The following is a 12,540-nucleotide window of genomic DNA, read 5'->3' as shown; positions in this document are numbered from 1 at the left end:
GTCATACATGGGGCAATGTGCAACGAAAAACAGCAATTTCTTTAATATATTTACGCCCAATGCTTGTTGCAACAACGGGTGAAAACACACACACACAGAACAAACAATGATGCATACAATTTATATTTAATTATGCGCAAATTAGGCCCCCCATCTCCCCTCCCCAACGCAAAGCAGTGGCAAGTGTTGGCACATGACAAACACTTGCAACTTTTTGTAGTGGTGGTGCCTCGTAGCTCAAATGCGGGTCCGGAATTTACAGTTTGAGTTGGGTTTTTGTTTTTCACTCATTTCGAAATTTTACGCTAATTTTCTTTTGCCTGTTTGTATTGCTGCGGAGTGGCAGTGCCCGCCTGCTGCCTGCAGCATGTTGCATGTTCACAAGTAATTTACTCGTGGATAAACTTGATGAATATTCGAGTCAAGTGCTGGCCGCTGGCCCAAGCATCTTTCAACGGGTGTGCTATCATAATCTATCCTTACCCTTTAAATTATTCATTTGTGCCTAGTGCTTCAAGGAAATGATTTGCCCTGGAACATGCCACGTGGCGGGATTAAAGGCCCCCAAGGCCAAAGTGCCGTCAGCAGAGCGTATGAGCAATTAATAGGAAAGGAAAAAGGGAATTTAAAGTAGGAATTTTCCAAGAAAAGATGGCATCAATGAACATTTAAGGCGAGTGATGGTAGAAGACTCAATGGGCGAGAGCTAGAGGTGAAGAGAAAGAGTGTTGCTAACTGCTAAGCCACACTGGGAGAGAGAACCCCAGAAAAAACTAGCTTTTCCCATCCCAAGGGAAAATTCTCACTGGAAGAAAGCTAGAGATGAAGACAGAAACAATTGCTGACTGCTAAGCCACACTGGGAGAGAGAAAACCAGAAAAAGCTAGCTCTTTCCATCCCAAAATAAAAAGTCCCACTGGTAGAGGTCTAGAGGTGAAAAGTTCCCAGCTGCTAAGCCACACTGGGAGAGGGCCACACACCCCAAAAAGTAAAATCATCCATCAAGAAAATGGTAGAATTTAATTTCCATAAAAAAGTCCCTCCCCAGCCAAGACTTTAATCGATGGGCGGCCGCAAGAAAATTTGAATATTTCCCCGAAAATGGAAATTCCTTTCAGCCAAGAATCTCTGCCACTTCCACTGCCACCGCCTGCTGCCTGCTGCTTCAAGAAACTTGTCCATCCAAACTGCACTTGAAGAGTTTTTCGTTCAACAATTTAACTTGTAGAAGAATCTGCTCTGTACAACAGAACTTTGTCAATCGAATAGTTTCGCTCTTAAGAGACACACACCTACTACACCTCTCTGTCTCTGTCTTTGCCACTCTTGCCCCAACAACAACAACAACAACAACAGCAATATTCAGGTGCGTTTGCACACTCATTAAACGTCCCCGAAGCCCGCACAATTTATGGCGGCAACGGCAACGGCAACGACGGCAACTGCAAGTTGCATGCCTCCATAATTAACTTGTTGTACTTTGCATCGCATGCACAGAGAGAGGGAGCGAGTCCCCCACCATATAGGGGCTGCCCCAAAGGGGCTGAACGACTATTATTAGGGGGCCCCTGCACCTGCACCCCTACACCGTTGCACACTGAATTTATGAATGGAAACCGTGTTTAGGGCGGGCTGGTTGTGGGCGTGGGCTGGCCAATGTTATGCAAATACTCATAACAGTACCCGCCCCCCAAAAGAGCTTCGTCGCATGCAGGAGGGCATTTTTAATTTGAGTCCTTCTCGCATTCGTACGAGTATTGTGAGTGCGAATGTGAATGAAATTTTGCCGCGCTTCTGATGACAGACAGAAGGGATTCGGGTTTGGGTTTGGGTTCTCTGTTCTTCTGATGAGGTCGCTGCATGGCATGTGAATTACTGAATTGGGTGCGCCTCCGCCGTTTATGTCGCGACAACAAAACGCTTCAAATGTCTGTGACCTTTGCAGGTGGTGATGGAGTGCAGCAAAGGGGTCTAACGGGAGGGGCGGGGGGGCCTTTCTGCGTGAAGGCATCAAAGGCTCACACAGCGTACAACACCTTCTCAGACGACAACGACTCCCTTGAGTATTTTGTTTGGCAAATTATTTGTGTGGCAGCAACAGCAGCAGCAGCAGCAGACGACGCATTATACAAATGAGAAAATGAATTAAATAAAATGCGACCGAGCGCGTTTTGTTGTTTAGTTTTTTGTTTGTGGTTTGTGGACGGAGGACAGGTCGTCCACATATGAACCTGAAAAACGACAGACACGAGACGGGGACACCTTTCTATCTTTCTCTCTTCAGCCTCTTGCGCTCTTCCTTTCTATCTCCCTTTCCCAGTGTGGCTTAACTGGAAGAAACTCGTCATCTCCCTCTCTCAGTGAGGCTTGGGAAACACTTTAAAATAATACCGAAATACTAACAAGTAAAAAAATATTCTACAATTAATACAAAAATAAATATTGCAAGCGAAAAATACTTAAATACACTAAATAATATTTAAATAAACATACAAAAAAAATATACTGAAAAAATTCTGAAAATTGAAAAATATTGTAAAATAATAAAAAAAATAGTTTTAAAATACTGAAAGTACACAAAAATATAAATACCAAAATAATATGCAGAGAAAATGTTAAAAATGATCAACTACTTAAAAATACTAAATAATACATTATACAAATACTGAAAGCACACAAAAATAATAAATACAAAAAAAAATACTGAGAAAATACTGGAAATTATATAATATATAAAGAGATTAAATAATATTCTTCAAAAATACGAAATCCTAAAAAAAACTGAGAAAATACTAAAAACTACAAAATACTTGAAAATTTCAAATAATATACCACAAAAATACTGAAAACACACACAAAAATACTACAACAATATACTGAGAAAATACTGAAAATTAAATAAAGAACTGAATGAATGAAATTAAATTGATTTTTTTTAATGTTAAATCGTTTAAAATTATTTTCAACGTTTTTAAAATACAACAATTTAATACTTTAAAATCGTTAACCATCAATAATTATTGATTATAGTCCATCTCTCATTCTTTCTTCCAGCGTGGCTTAGCAGCTCGCAATTTGTGTCTCTCTCTCTCTCTCTCTCTTATTTCATTACCATTGACTCTTTCTCTCTTTCTAGCTCCCTTCCAGTGAGTCTCGCATCCGTAAAATATACATATATGACACAAAAAACTGCTTTCTATCATCTTCTATATCGAAATTCTGTTCCACAGCTTCTTTTAGCCATAAAAAAATACGAAGGGAATTCCATGAAGCTCGCTTGACCCACAATTAATATATATACATAAGGCTAATGCCCCACCAACCACATGAAGTATTTTTTACGAAAAAATATGAAATATTAAACGCACACACACGATGGCGGGGAGAGCAGAGGGCTAAGCCTTGCTGCGCATTCCGTGGCGAGAGTGAAGTTCTAGTAATACTGATTTATTTATTTATATATTTATATGTAATGGGCATAAATGTTATCGCTGGCAAGCAAACAATACAAAAGCCTGACAAGGACAAGGGGCAGCAGCGGCAGCTAAACAGGGGCGGCATGGAATCCCCCACGCAAATGGTCATTTATAACGATTGCCCCCAGAGAGGAGGGCACAAGGGGGATCGAAGGATGGGCCAGGCATTACATAATAATAAAATAAACACTGGCTGAGGGAAGACCAAAGGGGCAGGGGCAGGGTTGGCAGGGGGGGTGCCGGGGATAGCATCCCTTTTCACTTTTCATGTTGCATCATTTAATATGCGACGCATTTGAGCGCTTTATCTCAAGCGGCCGGGCCGAATGGTCGCTCTTTTTTCTTCTGGGAGGAGCGAGAGGGAGTATTTATCATCAATCAACGCACGGCCTGCTGCACACACACGCATGCATTTTCCACACACACACACACACAGATACACATATGTGTGTCCGCTTATGACTTTTTGGGGGAACAAACGGAACGATGGCGCGCACATCTCTTGGACTCTCTCCTCGAGAGTCCTGATTGATGAATCGCACATGTAAATTAATTTTCTGATGTTTTCTTCATTTTCCATCTCCGTCTTGTCAGAGTTGTTTGCGCCACACACTGTATCTCACAGATACAGATACTCATACACACAAGCACACCCGAATGTTCTTCTTCTTTTGGCAGTTCTCTGGCAATGGCTGGCATTTGTAAGCCGCTTAATTGCTTTATTCCGCCGTCTTTGACGGGGCTCTCTTCTTTCGAATGTGCTTCGAACAGCCTACTGTTACAGTTACATCTCCTCTTCCTCCTCCTTCTTCTCCTTCTTCTTTCATAGACATTTTCCTTCAATTGGCTTTTCTCTTGAATTTCAGTTAGATACTATTCTGGCAATGGATTCGTCTTACTACTCAAAAGGAGAAGGAGGAGGGGCACAGCAGAGCCTGTTAACTAGGGCCTAAGGCTTTTAACATGCTTCATGCTCCATGCTTCAGGAAGAGGAGTATATTCACGGCATGCCGAAGGTTGAAACAAGGGAAATACTTACGTTTATGATCCACATCAAGGCCACAAAGGCAACCTATAAAGATAGGATAGCAAGGAATTATTTTTAATTAAACAATAACTCAAAAAATACTAAATAAATACTTAGAAAAAATAAAATATGTTAAAACAATACAACAAATTCTGAAAAGGCACACAAAAAAATACTAAATACTACTTATGACATTTTTTATACTAAAAAATATTAAAAAAAAAAAAATTAAAAATTTCTTAGAGAAATATTTAGATTCATTTTGTTATAAAATACGAAAAAAAATATATTCTTTGTAATAATTGAAATTATTAAATAAATAATTAAAAGAAAATACTTTTAAAATACCAATAAATTACTTAGAAAAATACTAAAAATGGTATACCAAAAAATATATTTTATAATAACTAAAAAAAAGATTAAAGAAGAAAAAAAACGTTCAAAAATACTTTTAAAATATTATTAAAAAACTAAATAGAAAAATATTAAGAAAATACCAACAATGATATACCATGAAATGCTATGGAAATACTATACAAAAAAATATAAAAAATACTTTTAAAATATACTTTAAAGTTCTAAATGAACTCTTCAAAATTATAAGAAAAAACCTATAAAAAAAAAAACAATAAATAAAAAATTAAAAACGTATATGGGAAAACACTTAAAAAAATATTCCGAAAATATCGAAAATGATACCATAAAAAACTATACAAAACATTCCAAAAATACTTTTAAATATACGTTACAAAAAAAAATATCGAAAATTCTGTAATACTACATTAAATGACTTTTAAAAAAAACCTTGAAAATAATAGAAGAAATAATAAAAAAAATCTTTATCTTTTTCATGTAATTCTCTGGCTCCTTCTCTGGCCATAGAGCATCCCCGCAGTCAACGCGTTCATTAGGGGTTTCCGGTTTCGCCCAGCCTTCTCGTTATTTATATGCGTGATGCCTTTGATATATTGAAAAGCATTCTCCGCTACGAAGTACAATTGCAAAAGAATGTGGCAAGCCTCCATATAAGCCCCCGCATGCGTGTGTGTGGCACGAAGGATAAGTGTCCTGGGCCACGCATTTAAGAGGGAAAGAGAGAGGAAACGAACCCAATCGACAATCCACAATCCACACATGGGGCTTCCAGGCGGCTTCCAGGAGGTTTGTTTTATGCTACATTTAAGTTAATATGATTTACATTCAAAGGGAACGAACTCCTACAGGGAGAGGGGGGTCGGTGGGGGGGGAGGGGGCAACGACTGCCATTAAAGATCAATCAAAAGCGTTTATCCTTGATTATTTGTCATTATCCTTTTTGCGCTAACCGCAAAACGAAAAACAAAGCCAGTGACAGCAACAACTGCGGCTTAAATTTGTATCTGTGTGAATGTGCGTGTGTGTGTGGGAGAGAGTCCTTTATTTATTTTGTACATTTGAAATGCCTGCTAATGCCACAGGCCCCCACCACCTCCCCACACACCCACCTACAATCCATAGCACGCGCGTGATAAATGACATTAATCCGCCATGTTCCAGCGATATTCAAGTGGCAAAGCCGCAGCCAACAAAAACAATCCGACAACTGCCGTTGGCCCTCTCATGCAGAAACTATATTTGTTTTGTTAATAGTCCTCCCCCAGCACTTCAACTCCTTTCACCGCCACCTTTCTCCACAGTTCTTCTCCTCTGATAAGACAAGTGGCTTTGACGCTTTGATAGATAGGCACACACACACACACACAACCAGGTGGAGCCCCGCACACTACAGCGCATTCATCCAGTTCGTCAGTCAGTCAGGCGACGATTAATATTCATTAGCCAGAGAAGGCCTAAGAACGACTAAGAACTTCTTTCACCAACTCGTAGAAGAAAAAGGTAAGCAGCAGCAGCAGGCAGTGCCTTTGGCAGAAAACTACACGAAGAAAGTGGTGGAAAGTATCCAAAAGTCTCTTAAGAACTTGAAGATACATATATCTCAAGTTAACCTCGGTTTATTCTGGTTTCAAAATCAAAAACAGTCCATAAACCCCATGATATCTTTGGGATTGCATATTTTTACAAGGTCCTAAAGTTTCCTTCTAATTTTTAAAATAATTTTTAACATGAGTTTTTTAATATTTTAGAGACTATTTTTGAGTACTATTTTTCTATTTTTTTATTTTATTAGCATTTTTTAGTTTTTTTTATTAGTATTTTGTGGTAGTTTTTTTTAGTTTTTTATAGAGTTTTTAGTATATTGTAAAATACTTGTTAGCTATTTTTTAGCATTTTTTTGGCTAGCATTTTTATTGGGAGTTTTTCGCTACTTTCAGGTATTTCTTCAGGGAGTTCTGTCAACCTTTTTAACAGTATATTTTCTGTATTTCCCTTATTCAGTATTTTTCTGGAAATTTTAAAATTGTTGTCACAGCTTTTTTATAGTATATTCCCAATTTTTTAGATTTTTAGTATTTTTTAAATTCAACTTTTAGGTATTTTCTTATGTCATTTGTTTTTAAAACAGCTTTTTTTGATTATTAATATTTTCTTAATACAATTTTCAAGTTTTATCTTATGTACATCGTTTTTATCACACCTTTTTATGGTATTTTTGGAATTTTTTGTACATTTTGCAGTATTTTTTATAATTTTTATAATATAATTTTATTATAATTTGTTATTTATTTCGTGAGGTAGTCGTTACTGTTCATTTTTATAAATTTTCCTATAGTTTATTTTAGCTTTTCTTTGGGTTTTTCTTTCATAAGTTCTTCCACATATTTTCTAAAATTTTCGCGACAACTGAGATTTAATTTTGTATGCAATAAAAATCGGTTTAAAATACATTTCAAACACCTTTCAGCTATAGACGTACCCTTTTCCTTTTAGATCGCACCGCCTTCTCAGAGTTTTCATCAAACATCCCAGATTATTAAAACTGAAATTCCTTGAAAAAATTTTGCATACATTTAGATTGATTTCCCATAAAACCCAGCCATTCCCCATACCCCAACCCCTGCATAAACAGCCCTCTATCAACCCTCTCCCATCGACTGCTTCACCTTTCATTCGTCGTCCCTGTGCTCCTTCTGAGGGTCTTCGTCATCATCCTGGCAATCATTAATTTATCAATGTGCCAGCGCCTTGGGAGAGCATGAAAATTTGTTGGCTGCTCTGCTCACGGGCTTTCCGTTTTATGGGGGCTCCTTTTTTTATTATGATTATTTCTTTCTTTTCGCCGAGAGGCACAACAACAGGATTCACATACGGTGGGGCCGCCGTCGCGGCTATAATGTGTTCGTCTTTGTAGGACTCAAGAAATTGGGTTGGGCCTTGGGCCTTGGGCCATTGGGGCCGCGGCTGCTCCTGGGAAGCGCTTGTTGCTTTTGCTCTCGCCTGCCAAAATAAAGTCAAAAATCAAATGTTTTGTGATATCGTCTTTGACAGCTTTCATGACAGCCGCTCAATAAATTTTGATAACACATTTTCCAGACCGCTACAAGGAAATCTCAGTCGACACAGAGAGAGAGAGACCAGGAGGGGGCAAAAACTTTCTCCATTTTGCTGACAGGTGTAGAGACAGAGAGTATCTGTGTTTGTGTATCTATGTGAAGTGCCAAAGTGTTTGTCCAAGCCTTTTTTTTGTTGATGAAGGCCCAAGAACCCACTTGATGGCAATCCCATCGCCAAGGACGTACCAATGACCTCCAAGAGCTGTGTCCCCCTCTTTATGGATAGGCAAACCCTGAAATTAATCATTCAGAAATGGACTACAATTATCTAGCAAAAGACAGCCGCAAATTCATATCGATTTCCAGGCCATAAAGTACACAGCAAGTCCTATGATAATTACCAATTATATTTCAAATCCCAAAGTGCCTTCAAACGCAGGATGCACACACAAAGCCACCACCCCTCCCCCGTCCCTCCCCCCACAACTCTGTAAAAACCAATCAAATGCCAGACAGACATCAAAACTGGAATCCCCCTAACAAAAATGTGTGCGTAATTTTATTTATTTATTGATAATTTGCGGCTCTGCCGGAAAATCGTCACACAATTTTTACGCGCATTTAGACGGCATTTTCCGGGTTTATCTTTATATCTGCCATTGACATATATCATCAAAAAAAAAAATAAAAAAAAAGGTTCTGAGAAGATTTAACTTTTGATTGATGGATGGACAAAATGCTGGAGGGCTTTTCACATCACTAAACGATGAAGCATTTACTTAATGCAATTTAATCATATTTCAGAGCATCTTTTTTCCACATGTCGTATGCGTAATGTGTGCATAATATAATCTAATAGCTGCACGGAAAATATCTTCACGTAGAGCACAGCATAGACAGCGAGAGTCTCCACCTGTACTCCCACGCGGGCGGCTCTAAGGAATGCCAATTTATTTTAAAAGTGCACGTCGACAAAATTTGATCGTTTACAAATGCAAAAACCTGTTCCTCTTCCTGTACATTCCTTTTCCTTAACGCTTTTCCTCCTGTCAGTAAGCCTCCTCCTCCTCCTCCGCCTCCTCCTTCCCCTCTTATGCGTACTATTTATGAATAATGTGTGAATGGCGCCTCCGCTTCTGTGAATGTTTTTTGTGTATTTTCTTATTTTATTTTAGTTGAAAATGAGGGCACGTCGTGGGAGTATTATTCACTTTCAGGTAGAGGCGCAGCTAAAGAGCCGCGGAATGCCCTACAAATGGTAGTTGGGGGTGGGGGCCAAAAGATGGGGTTATTCGGTTTTGGGTAGAGCTTGGTAGTTGGAGGGTATATTTTTCAGGGATTGAAAGGAGTTTACTTTGCTTTCAGTTTAGTTTCAGGAAATATATTATTTTGTATTAGATAAATCCGTTTTTATAATTTTTTACATTATTTACAGATAGTTATATATAATTAACAATATTTTATTATGATTTGATATTATTTAATATTCCATAATGCAACTTAAATACATATTTATTCAGGTTTTCATTCATTCAATAAACATTTATTTCATTCTTTCATTCGGAAATTCACTGAAAGAATATTCATTAATTAGTTATTTTATATATTTTATTATTTTTTTTTATTTTTTCATTAGCTTTTTAATTAATTAATTTATATATTATTTTATTTATTTATTACTTATTTTATTTGTTCATTACCTATTTATTTTTGTATTTTTTATTATTATTACTTTTGTATTTATTATTTTTCATTATTATTATTCATTTATTTATTAAGTATTATTTAATTATTATTTATTTAGATATTACTATTTATTTATATTATTACTTATTTTGTATTATTATTTGCTTATTAATTATTATTTATTTATATTATTACTTTATTATTATTATTATTATTATTATTTTTTGTATCAATATTATTGATGTATTTATTTTTTAGTATTTCATTCATTCATTTGGAATTTCAATGATTTATTAATTAATTTATTAATTCTTTATTTATTATTTATTATAATTATAAGTATCATTCATTCATACATTCAGCATTACATTTACCAATATTGCCCTGTACTTTGTTGTCGGATTTTTGTTTATTTGAAAGTATGTTCCTCTTTCTTCCGTCTGTTTGAACTACCTTTTGTTGCCCAACTTTATCCATTAGGCAATTTTATCCTTTATCCTGAAAATATTCATCCTATGCAATTTTTTCTTATAAATTTCCTTTTTATTTGTTTCTTTCGGTGGATTCTCTTCAATCCATTACCATTCGATCTTTCTTTATATTTCAATTTCTTCAATTTCAATCTATTCCCAGGCAATCTGCTGAACTATCTGTATCTCAAGCTTTATCTGCATCTATCTGTATCTATTACCTGCTCTCAAAATCTACAGGAAGTAAAAATAAAACCTTGAACTCAATTTTTGTTATCTCTTTTTACGTTTCTTTATTTTTCTTCAGCAAACACATAGGAAAACCGCACACAAATTTCCATCTAACCGAAGTGCAACCTTACCCTCAGGTGTTTCACCCCCTCCTCTACACCCCTACACCCCTATGCTCCCTGAGGTTCTCCTTTTCATAGAACAACAAAAACACACACAAAAAAACGAAAGTAGAAAAAGGAAAACCGACCGGAAAACGAAGCTCTCATATACACCCAGCATATATTACGCAAAGGAAATTATTTCTTTCTCTCCCCCCCAACCCAACCCCCTCCCACTGCTCTGAAAATGTAATACACGTTAAAAGAGTTGACAACTCGAATGCTTTTTTGGGGTTGCCTTAACCTCTGAACCCCCGAACCCCTGAAACTCTGTCCCCAATCCCCCTTCCAGTGGCTACGTTTACCGGAGAGTCCAAGTCATTTATATGCAAGTCAAGCGTTTGGCACAACTTTATGTGAAAAATTGACGTTGGCACAAATGCCCCACTCCCCCTACCCGTACCCAAAAAAAACAGCAAGGTGGAGGGTGGCGATCCCCCCGCCCAACGAAAGGTGGATGTGCGTGTGCGGCGAGGTGTTGAGGCAACATGCACGTGCATGCATTTAAAAATGTCCTGTGCCTTGTGCGTCTTAATTTTCAACAACAAAAAATAGCCAAAAACATAATTTACAATACACTCAAAACTCTAGCGAGAGAGAGAGAGAGCGAAGGAAATAGGGTGTGAGCTCTTCAGAGTGACAAAAGATATCGCCACACACATAAGAAAAATTGTATGGCAATTACACGTGCTGGGGATAAACCCAGGATGGATGGAGGATGGCCCACCATTAAAGTTGGCCGCCCCCCCAAAAAATAACATTTATGACCCCCAAAAGAAACATGTTGACAGAAAGAGAGAGAGAGAGAGAGAGACGCCCAAAAGAGTGTCAGAGAGGCAATCCCATAGGTAAAGTCCCAGAGAGAGAGAGAGAGAGAGAGAGTAACGGACAGACAGGCAGATGCTGCTGGGGAGTGAGAAAAAGAGTCAAAAATCCTGGAGACACTCGACAGCGTGTGCCGGCTATTAATCCCGCACACACTTAACCCCCAGAAAGCACCATCTCCATCCTCCCAGTCCCAGCCCCAGTCCCAGCCCCAGCCCCAGTACCTGCTCTCATCAGAGGCGGACAGACAGCTTTTAGCAGCAGGTCCAAGCCATACGGTAAATTGTGCACATTTTGACACATCATTTGACACCGGGTGTCAAACGGTGTGCTCCGCCCGACACGACACTTCCCGAAACACGAAACACGAAAAGTGAAAAGTTGAAAACATACGAAAATCAGGCGAAAAGATTTAACGAAAGCCATAGATACCCTTAATTATATACCAATTTGTCTAGTATTTTACTCGTATTATTTCTTCTGGTATTTTGTGGTATTTTTCCAGTATTTATTGCATTTGTTTTTCTAGTATTTTTTCAATATTTTTCTGGCATTATTTTTTATTATTTTTGACTATTATTTCTGATATTTTGTTAGTATTTTCTGTCATTAGTTTCTTGTATTTTAAGGTACCGGTATTATTTCTAGTACTTCAACTATTCTTTTAAATATTTTTCTGATAGTATTTCTAGGCTTTTTTAGTATTTTATTTGGTATTTTTCAGTATTTTGCTGGAATTATTTATTTTAGTTTTTTTTTACTAATATTTCTGGTATTTTACTAATATTCTATTTTTTTTTTTGTTATTATCTATTTGTATTTTTTTTATTTTTCATTATTTTTTCTGGTATTCTTTCTAATATTTTACCGTTACTATTTCTGGAATTTTCTGGTATTATTTATGGTGTTTGTCAGGTATTATTTCTAGCCTTATCTACGCTGCTATGAAACTAAGTTCCTATTTATGGATTGACTGTGATTTCAATGGTTAAAATGTTGTGCAGGAAATACTCAAGAATACATCATGGAATCAAGGAATACAGCAAGAATCAAAGAAATAATAAAACCCTCTTTTAGGGTATTAAAAGCAGGAAAAAGATAGTAGGAAATATAAGGAGCGGTCGGACTAGGAAAGGTGTTCAGATGAGTCTAGTGAAGGTGCAAGAGGCGAAACTTATAATAAACATGAAGCAACACAGGAGCATGAAGAGCAGCATAAGGAGCAGCAGGAGC

The 12,540-nt window shown here is 37.2% G+C and overlaps 1 protein-coding gene across 1 annotated transcript in view; it reads right to left on the bottom strand.

The window, feature by feature from the left end:
- The window catches only part of LOC108156572, a 220,604-nt gene that overhangs the window by 141,061 nt on the left and 67,003 nt on the right, over positions 1-12,540 (bottom strand). Inside the window, exon 4 of the mRNA XM_033388648.1 lies at positions 4,516-4,548. The gene's annotated coding sequence lies outside the window, so the exon portion shown is untranslated. The remainder of the gene's footprint in view (positions 1-4,515; positions 4,549-12,540) is intronic.

The sequence above is a fragment of the Drosophila miranda genome, chromosome 2, assembly GCF_003369915.1.
Source record: "Drosophila miranda strain MSH22 chromosome 2, D.miranda_PacBio2.1, whole genome shotgun sequence".
NCBI lineage: Eukaryota > Metazoa > Arthropoda > Insecta > Diptera > Drosophilidae > Drosophila > Drosophila miranda.
The sequence above is the reverse complement of the archived record's forward strand: the minus strand, read 5'-3'. Positions and strand labels throughout refer to the sequence as shown.